We start from the raw sequence: 10,950 nt of genomic DNA on the forward strand, positions 1-10,950 counted from the left end.
GAGGGGATTCCTTCTAAGCTAAACATTCTTTGTTCGAACTGCTATACCTTATTTGGTCATTCTGTGAATCCCTGGACATATGAAACCTGCCAGATGTCTTTTGGCACCGTATATAAAGACTTGTAGTTTCTAAAATAAATGAGTTCAAAAGCTTGATGCCTCTCTGTGTCTTGTTTTTGTGCTCCCAGATCTGCAGAATAATTCTCTCACAACATCCAACCTATTTCTGATTTGATTTTACTGGCGATCCAAAACACAGAAAGAAATTTAGTGTTCGTAAGGAACCAGAAATTTAACAGTGAGTATAACACTTATAATCAGGGCTGGGGATAGGGATTACTCAGGGGAACCTAGAGAAATACTGCCAGAACTGTCCTGACGTACAAAAAAATAAAAAAACAACTGAAATGATTAAACAAGACCACTGTGAAATAAAGCTCGTAGGATTTAGGGCCAGATTTACTAAACAGGGCAGATGACATGTCTTTAGTAAATACTGACAGTAGTTTTAACACAAAAAGAGGTGTTTGTAAAACCGCAAGCGGTTAGTAAATCTGGCCCTTAAAATGAATAAATATTAAACTAGTTCATACTGATATTGTTATAGCACTAAAGGTAAATATAAATGTCGTCAAAAATATGAGCTGGCAGAATACATTTACATTTTCATGTTAGAGACACAAAACACTAAGTACAGAGTTGGTCATTGAGAAATGACTACAAACAGTGACACACAGTCACGTTTTCTGTGCTTAAGAGCCAAAACATCTCAAATGTCATGTCAGAATGAAATACAGGTGTTAAAATATGGATTTGATCTGCACACAGTCCATCTCCACGTTCACTTTTCCAATAGTAGATTCAGTTGTAAATATGACCTTATTGGCACCTTTTTATAAAAACAACCTGCAGCAACAAACCAACGTGATGTCGTTCATTATCAATTGAAGCTAAATGACTTCCTGTGACAACAGGATGTGGGCGTGTCTAGAGACATGATTAGGTAAAGTATAACTTTATGCAAATGTGGTGCAACTTTATTCAATGACAATGGAAGTGAATGCAGTGGAGCATATTCTCTTTTCAGTTACTGCAACTGTCTGCAAGATGAACATAACGTCTGCAGTAAACCTATTCTTCACTTCAGATGCCTCAGATCGTGTTTAGGGAGGATTTAAAGAAACTGCAGTTAAATGACTCACTCAGCTGTTCTGGATGCTTTGATCACTGGCAGAAGCCTCAGAAGACATTCATCTGATGGATCATATTTCCTCAGATTAAACTCATCCAGCTTCTATTCTGAGTTCAGTAACACAAACACCAGAGCCGACCACTGAGCAGGAGAGAGACGGACTCCAGAGAGACGAGACTCATCTCCTCTGTTCACATATGTTTGTACTTCCTGCAATAGAGAATGATCATTGAGTTCATTCAGACAGTGAAACAGATTGATGGATTTCTCTGGAGAGAGATTCTATCTGATCTTCATCTTAATGTACTTGACTATTTCCTGTTTACTGTCAGAGCTTCTTCCTGTCTGTGTCATCAGATCTCGTAAGATTGTCTGACTGGACTCCAGTGAAAGACCCAGAAGAAATCTGAGGTAAAGATCCAGGTGTCCGTTCTCACTCTGTAAGGCCTTGTCCACTTCACACTTCAGTAAATCACTCATATTTGATCTCAATCTGCTGAAGGGTCTTGATGTTTGCTGAAGAAATGACAGAAACACAAATAAAGCGGCGAGAAACTCCTGAACGCTCAGATGCACAAAGCTGAACACCTTCCCCAGGTTCAGTCCAAACTCCTCTCTGAAGATCTGAGTACAAACTCCTGAGTACACTGACGCTTCTCTGACATCAATGTCACACTCTCTCAGATCCTCCTCATAGAAGATCAGGTTCCCTTTCTCCAGCTGTTGAAAAGCCAGTTTTCCCAGAGACTCCAGACTCTTTCTAGCCTGCTGAAGATCTACCTCACATTTCCCATCATACTTCTGACTCTTCAGTTTGATGTGAAACATCAGGAAGTGTGTGAACATCTGAGTGAGAGTCTTGGGGATCTGTGCTGGACTCTCTGCTTCACTCAACATTCTCTGGAGAACAGTGGCTGAAATCCAGCAGAAGACTGGGATGTGACACATGATGTACAGACTTCTGGATGATTTCATGTGTGTGATGATGCTGTTGGCCAGACTCTCATCATTGATTCTCTTCCTGAAATACTCGTCCTTCTGAGGGTCATTGAATCCTCGTACATCTGTGATCAGATCAACACACTCAGGAGGAATCTGATTGGCTGCTGCTGGTCGAGAGGTGATCCAGATCAGAGCAGAAGGAAGCAGATTCCCCTTGATGAGGTTTGTCAGCAGCACATCCACTGACGCTGATTCTCTGACATCAAACAAACTGGGATTCTTTGAGAAATCTAGAGGAAGACGACACTCATCCAGACCATCAAAGATAAACACAACTTTATAATCCTCAAAGTCTGTTGATCTCAGTTCTTTTGTATCTGTGAAGAAGTGATGAAGAAGATCCATCAGACTGATATTTGTCTCTTTGATCAGATTCAGTTCTCTGAAAGGAAGTGGAAATATCAAGTGAAGATCTTGATTTGTTGTTTCTTCAGCCCAGTCCAGAATGAACTTCTGCACAGAGACTGTTTTTCCAATTCCAGCGACTCCTTTAGTCAGCACACGTCTGATGGGTTTGGTTTGTTCAGGTGAGACTTTAAAGATGTCATTACATTTGATTTGTGTTTCTTGTGTCTGTGATCTTCTGGATGCTGTCTCAATCTGTCTCACCTCATGTTCATTATTGATGTCTTCACTCCCTCCCTCTGTGATGTACAGCTCTGTGTAGATCTCATTCACAAGTGTTGAGCTTCCTGGAGCTGACATTCCTTCATTCATTCTCTGGAATTGCTCTTTTAGTCTGGATTTGTGTTTCTTCATGTATACAGGGGCAAGTTCTGTTGTGTAAAGGAAAACAAAATAAGTTAAATGCATGAAATGTCAAATAAAAAAAGAATCCACAGGAATAAATTCATGAATCTCTTACTGGTCTGTAGTTTGTCAGCGAGGACTGTCTGTTTCATCTTCTTCAGGACGTTCAGTGTGATCTTCAGAAACATCTCTGTGACTCTGATCTGATCTTCATCATCCTCCTCTTCTCTCTCAGAGCATGATGGGTAATCTGGACTCAGTAGACTCTTGAAGATCTTCAGCTCTTTCTTCATCAGAGAGATGAGTTTGTGCTCAAGCTCCTGAAAACATTGTTCAAACACAGAGAGATTTATTCAGATGGATTCACAGCGGGGGCAAATATATTTGTTCTTGGCCTCAGATAAATCTAAATGAGAGACCACAAGCTCAAAGTTAAACAGTTTTTTCTACATTACTAAGACCCATTTCATGAAACTGATAAATAAAACAAAACTATAAACACAAAATCATCGATGAGCATTACACACTTAAAATGATAACTGCTACCTTTTACACTATCATTATAAACAATGACGTAAAGTTCAGTTTAAGGAAATGGTACACACACAGTTGGGTTTTCATGTTTTATTGGGATTTTGCATGAACATTACTGTATCGCAGCAAAATTTGTGATGTTAAATTAAACACTACTGGGGTTTATATGGGAATCCCCAGCAGGGTGTTAAAAGTAACACTGAATCAGTGTTAATTGGATACTTAAGTGATTGAGTAATGATTGTTTGATTATTGAAGACAACTGATGATGACGAACAGAATCAGTAAAGGAATGAGAACTACAACTGAAACAAATTAGGCCTAATTGCAAAAGCAAAGGAAGCAAAAAAGTATCTTACCTGAAAAATTGAGTCCTTTGATCCATCTGTTGTGTTTCTGTAATTGAACAACTTGTGCTTACATTCAAACATATAATACAGTAAATGTAAACATGTGTTTCTCAGTAGTTTGACAGACATCAGACCGTCCTCACCTCACATCTGCATCACAACAGTCTCCTGAACTGAAGTTAGGTGGAGGTTCCATTGATCTATCACTCCTCATGGACACACAGCTGGATTCAGGAGATCCTCCACCAGTCAAACTAAAACAACATTTATGTCATGAGTTTCTGCAATGTATCAGTAATGTGATAAATTACTATAGTATATTAGAACTAGAAAGTAAAGTTCGAGTACAAACTTTATGTTGGCTTGACAAAACCTGTCCTGAAGAGTTTGAAATAGTTTGAAAGGTTTTATCGTTAAACTTATCGTTAAACTTTGTTCTCATTGTCCTGATGCAGAGATATAGTGTAGGTCTGGCTAAACGGTTGCTAAGGTCATGGGTTTGGTTGCTATGGGCGTGGCTTTGCAGCTGGCAACTGATAATACTTTGAGCCACAAGTGAAGTGAACCAACCCCCATGTCTCTACAACGTTCTAAAGCAGAGATATTGGTCCTGCTAAACGGTTGTTAAGGTCATGTGTTTGGTTGATATGGGCGTGGCCTGGTAGCTGGTAATTGATAATACTCCAAGCCATAGGTGAAACGAACCAAACCCCATTTCTCTAAGATGTTCTGATGCAGAGATATAGGTTGTGGCAAGGGGGGCGTGGTTCAGCGAGGACTGCAGTGGGAGAGAGAGTTGGGAGACGAGCGGAAAGTGAGTGGGGTGAGTGCAAATGACAAACACCTGTGTCCTATTCCAGTAACTGGCATGGGGAGGCTTAAATGCCAGCGAGGCAGCAGAGCTCAAGGAGAGAGACGGACGCTACTACTGGCGGCTGAGACGGACCCGGAGAAGCTGGACTAAGGAAACCTCTTCAGTTATTGAGATTGAGATTGTGTTTTTGTTTTGTTTTGTCGAGTGAAGATGAAAGAAAGAAATAAAAGTACCAGTAGTAGCAACCCCGATCCCAGCCTCTTCCGTCCGGTGTCTAGTGAACTTTGTTACATAGGTATTGCAAAACGGTTGCTAGGCTAACCTGTTTGGTTGCTATGGGCATGGCTTAGCATCTGCCATTTGATGATACTCTAAGCTATGAGTGAAACGAACCAACCCCTGTGTCTCTACGATGTTCTGATGCAGAGATATAGGTATTGCAAAACGGTTGCTAGGCTAGCCTGTTTGGTTGCTATGGGCGTGGCTTAGAATCTGCCAGTTGATGATACTCTAAGCTATGAGTGAAACGAACCAACCCTGTGTCTCTACGATGTCCTGAAGCAGAGATATAGGTATTGCTAATTGGTTGCTAGGCTAACCTGTTTGGTTGCTGTGGGCGTGGCTTAGTAGAAACCAATTGATGATGCTTCAAGTCCCAAGTGAAACAAACCAACCCCCATGTCTCTACGATGTTCTGTTAAATGGTTGCTAAGTTAACATGTTTTGTTGCTATGGGCGTTGGCTATGGGCTTCGTAGCTTAATGAAGTTTCAGGGATACTGATTGGTTGCCTGAGCCAAATGAGCCCACCCCCTTGTCTCTACGACACTGTGTTGCAAAGATATCCATCTGGACTTTTTATAATGGGAGTCTATGGGAGCGGTTGCTAGGTTGCTGTAAATGGTCGCTATGGGCGTGGCTTCGTAGTTTAAGGAAGTTCCTGGGATACTGATTGGTTACCTGAGTAAAATGAGCCCACCCCCTTGTCTCTAATTTGTTTATTCAAATCTTTTAATCATCTCACCTTTTAGGCTTTCTGTAGAGACTCATTGTTCCTGCAATAAAAACACTGTGTGTTAGACACTTTAAATCAGTCGTATATAATGTATAAGCTGCACATTTCTTCTTTTAAACAGTGAAGTGTCTCAGATTATTGTTGAACTGCCCTATTGTGCTTTAATTTCTAACATGGACTGACCTACTGTCGACTTTATTCTGTTGCCACAAAATGGTGCAGGACTGCAATGAACAATTCCACTTTCACTTATACAGTATATGTTGTGTTTTCACAATAAAAACAGCAAACAAGTCACCTATTACTGTTTTAGTTTATACAACTATTATTATTATTTAAGTTTATTTGAAAGGGACCATGTACAATTATAACATTCATGTTTCCATATTATGCACTGTACCGAATTTAATTTCCATCCGCAGTGCCTCGGCAGGTAAACATATATTTAAAACACACATACATACAAAACACTAGAGCAATATAATATAGTTACTTATACACATCCCATCAGAGCAAGAGAGAGAAAAAAATCTAATCAATAGTCACAAAATTGTGTTAATTTTAAATAAGATTTCAATTTTAATTTAAACAAATCAATAGTAATTTTCTTAATTGGTAAGAGCTTTCACTAAGAAGGAAGAAAGTCCAAAAGCAGAGCGATGAAGTGGAATCACACAGTCACTATAGAAGACACACACTTCCTGATTCCAAGTATAACACACATTTCTTAGAAAGTTCTTAACCAATAAACGTGATGTACATGAAGTTAAACAGTCAATTGAATCTACTGAATAAATGTATGATACTCACGGTATTCTTCTTATCTTTAATAAAAACAGATATTTTTCTCCCAGTAAAATGTCTGCTGCTGTAATAGTTTCACTTTCATCTGTTGCCTGTAAAGGAGGAGGAGCCTTAAAAGAGCTCAAACATAATGTTACACACGCAGTGTGGTGTTAAGTGTTTCCTTTAGCTGTCGGCTTTTCAACTGGAATGATAGTTTTACTCAAACATCACAATAATACTTCTGTAAGACATATTTAGTTTGGTTAAGAAAACAAAGATGATGTGAAATCTGGGGCCGGTTGCATAAACCGCTTAGAATTAACTGTCTTACACGTTAGTCATCTAGCCTAACTGTTTTTTCTTTTCTTTTGTGTCTTGTGTCTGGATTACCCCACATGATGTCATCATAAATGGATTGAATACTGTGCAGTGTGCATTGTTCCACTCAGGCCCAGATTAAGAATTCAGGGGCCCCTGGGCACAAGTGTCTTGAGACCCCCCTCCCCCCCACATACATAAACATGTAAAAAAAACTCTTACCTTTTTAAGATTTTAAAGACAACCGTGAGGGTATTCTAACTTAACCTATATCTTATATTCACAACAAAGCCGTTCTCATTTACATCTTTTCAGTTTCTATAAAAAGCGGCGATTTTGGCTATATTCTTTCACACAGCCTCTGTCATGGTAACCATGTGCATATTTACAGACGAAATGGGTTCATGTGTACACATTCAAACAGTCGATAACAGTGACAGGTTGTTGGAAATGCTGTTCTGTACTCATTGCATTCAGGAGTCACCTGTGGAATGTGCTGCTTCTTCCTGCCGCTCAATGAGACGATCCCTGCGCGGGGAAAGAGAGACCTTGCGCTCGCGGGGGACATTTTCCCACTGAAAGCTTCAGTTCACACCCCCACAAGGTGACTTTTTGTCAGAAAATAAAAAATGATACATGTTCCGATGTCTGAAAATAGAAGCTTCACGGTAAGCAATTTTACCTTTCATCTGCAATTTGTATAGGTCCCAACATACAACCCCAAACAACTTTCAGTTCCAGTTTTTGACTAGACCTTCACTCCAGTCACCACGGCCATAAACATCATTTATTTGTAGCTTATTATTAGAAAATCATTAGATTATTTACTTACAGTTAAAAAATGTAACTTACAGTTAAAAGTGGATATTGAATTGCAAATAAGAGAAAAATTCATTGCTGGTATTAAAAATATAAATTTACATTTTCGAGTCACAGTTACACTAAGGATGTGAAAAAGTTACAAGATCTAATGGAAGTGAGTTTCATTCACGTTTATTTTCAAACAAAAGAGAAACAAACATTGTGAACAGAAAGATGAAGAGCAGTACACCGTCTCTCACTGTCCACTTCACTTCTGACTTCATCGTGCTTCTGTGGTTTGGGTAAAGCTCCTGGCAACAGAGGCATATTAAGACCTCATGGTGCCCCCCCATCCACCCACACGCAAGAATCCACTCATTCAAATATTTATATATTCAAAGATTTTATAAGAATGAAACTCGGCAATTTACAATATACTATTTTACAAGAATTACACATGAACATGAACTTTTGTAGAATAGAACACAAAAAACAACTCAAGTATTTTCATCAAGGAGGCCGACTGTAGTTAAGGGGAACCTGCTTCCTGTTGTAATCTTACATTTCTGGTTTTGATGTAGTGAAAAAAAATCACTAACCATTTTTTAACAGCTGTAAATGTTGTGCATGCCACAAAGTGGGGGTACAGAGACACATATATATATATAACCTATGTATAGTTTGCATGTATGTATTCACATTATAGGGGGACAAAGAACCATGTACAGATTTTCAGGACATTGGGACTTTAATTCACCAAAGTGGCATTCACCAGATTACAATGTACACTGTAAAAAGCGAACAGTTGAATCAACTTAAAACAATTACTTCAATTGGTAACACCTAAAAAAATTAAGTTTTTTCAACTTATTTTACTTTTTACCAACTTAATATCGCAAGGTCAGTTAAACTCACATTATTACATTCATTCTATCCTAATATTTACATTACCCTAACATAATTTTACTGCATTCCAACTTAAATGTATTCAATGTTTATTTTATTACAAACATGAAATTCATACTTAATTATTGCTAAAATATATTTTTTTATTTGTGATTTTTCCTGAAAGCAAATTTTATCAAGAGACTCAAGCTGCTTTTGACAATATCATTTATTGAAAACATACACAATGACAGCATTCTCTGCATTGCAAAAATGTAACAAGAGTTTTCTCTGCAAATTTGTTTATAAAACAAACTGAACATTTCATTAACATTGACTGATCCATTCCATTTTTTATACTGCACCAAACCTTATATGCCCACAAATGAGCTTTTAAAATATTCATAAAAATATATTACAAAAACATCATGACATACTCTTTATAACAGCACAGTAGTCACAGAGCTACATGGAGTCAATCCATAGATATAATCATAATAAACATTAAATGAGAAGTGCTTCAATGTGACATATTTACTGTAATCTACTAAAAAAAGACTCTGTGTGACATTTTGTGTTGATCAAGTTGCAAGAAAACTTTCTGGAAGACCTCGAAAGTAAATCGAAGGGGTTTCGGATAAACCAAGTTGATTACGTACATCATACCCATGAGAAGTGCACAAGCTGATGTGACCGAAGTCACTTGATTCAAAACTTTCACACCCTCAATCACAATGCATATGTCGTCAGGCGGTTGAAGAAATTCTCCTCCCTCCTTCCCGAACAATGTACACTGCAATGGTGAGCTGCGCAAGGTCACTTTCACAACCATCTGCCTGGTCAACCTAAGGTAGTGTAAATAAAAAAACAATCATTGCCTTTTGCTGGCATAACACAAATAAAATTTGTTCTAAAAATAAAAATATGCCACTTACGTACTCTTTGATTAGGTCTTTCGGATTTTCTCCCAGGAAAAAAAGAAGAGCCTTTAGCACACAGTCCCTCCTGATGTGAATGTTTCCAGTCTGTGGTAAAGCAATTGAAATTATTTATTTTATTTTTAAACATTTTTGCATATAGCAAAGGACAAGAAAAAAAAAGCGTGTTACAATACGTGTTAGCAAAACTGAAAACAAATAACTTCACTGCTACACGTGAATGACGCGTGACGTCTGCATAGACGCTTCACGGCCACACGTGATTTACGTGACGTCTGCGTTACGTCAACGTCTCGTCTGCGTCTTGAATTCAATGCAATAAATAGCAGAATACAAAAACAGTTAAGACGTGGAGTGAGACGTTCAGTGAGACGAGTGTGTGCTGCAAAGTCATTTTTTAGGACCGTATGGAACGCCATACTGGATAGGCTTCAGTTTGGCACATTTCAAGCGTCATAACACTTTCACTTATCCTAGCACCTTCGCTAACACAAAAAGAAAACAAAACACATACCTTCATAATCAAACAGGTACTGTTCATCGGGGAATTTGTATTCTTTCTCTGGCTTTGATCTTGTTGTTAGCGAAAATTTGTCCGCAAGACGTTGTACATCATCTAGCCGTATTTGTGGCAGATGTGCAAGGGACTTTAAACTCCATTCTGATGTGCTACCGGAAGTAACTTCTTCTTGAGTTTTACTGGCGGTTGGCAAACCAGTTTATAGGTGCGTTACCGCCACCTTATGAACTGGAATGCTAGCGGAAGTAACGATACACTGCTTCGCGGCAGAACGGAAGATGCGTGACGTCGTGAAAAGGGTGTATTGCGGTCAGGAGCGGGACATGATAAAGTTTATTTGATGCGGGAGCGGGCGGGATTGGGACAGAATCCCGCGGGAGCGGGATTTAAAAATCTGTCCCACGCAGGTCTCTAGTTTGGGGCTTTCCTCAGATGCGGCTGGCAACGTCTGAGATAAACACATGCACGTCACCATGACAACCCCATGTGCGCTCCCTTTTGGCAGAGCACCGGCACTGCTTTAAAACAGTGTGCTACAGTAATAATATAAACAGGGCTCAGAACACACATTAATAAAACAAATAATTACAAATACACATTACAATGTGGATACATGTATGTATACCACACATACACTTTTTTACATTGTGGATTCCAACACTTGATCTCCAGGCCAGAAAACAGATCCTTTACACAAACAGTAAGGCAATGACAGTCAGTAATAGAGGGTTTGCACCTACGTCACGGTTTGGTCAGTTACCCGGATGCGCGGCCATATTGGAGATACTCGGATCTAAACAACAGCATGGATTGCACGGTTAATGTACTACATAAGACGTTGCTCTACTAATTTATGATGTAAACGTGTGGAAGCTGCTAAATCATATAGAGAAGGACTTAATAAGCAGGGAAGGGCGCGATATTTTGACAAACTAAAGTTAATAGGTGGTTAATAGGAATCACAATGGCCATATGCAGTAACATCACATACATACAGTATAAGGACTGACGACCCAATTTCCTATATTTCTCATCCGTAGTGAACT

General features: G+C 38.9%; 1 pseudogene; it reads right to left on the reverse strand.

The window, feature by feature from the left end:
• The window catches only part of LOC130554153 (NACHT, LRR and PYD domains-containing protein 3-like), a 13,081-nt pseudogene extending 6,518 nt beyond the window's left edge, over positions 1-6,563 (reverse strand).
• Positions 6,564-10,950: the final 4,387 nt, after the last annotated feature.

This window comes from Triplophysa rosa, linkage group LG5 (genome assembly GCF_024868665.1).
Source record: "Triplophysa rosa linkage group LG5, Trosa_1v2, whole genome shotgun sequence".
NCBI lineage: Eukaryota > Metazoa > Chordata > Actinopteri > Cypriniformes > Nemacheilidae > Triplophysa > Triplophysa rosa.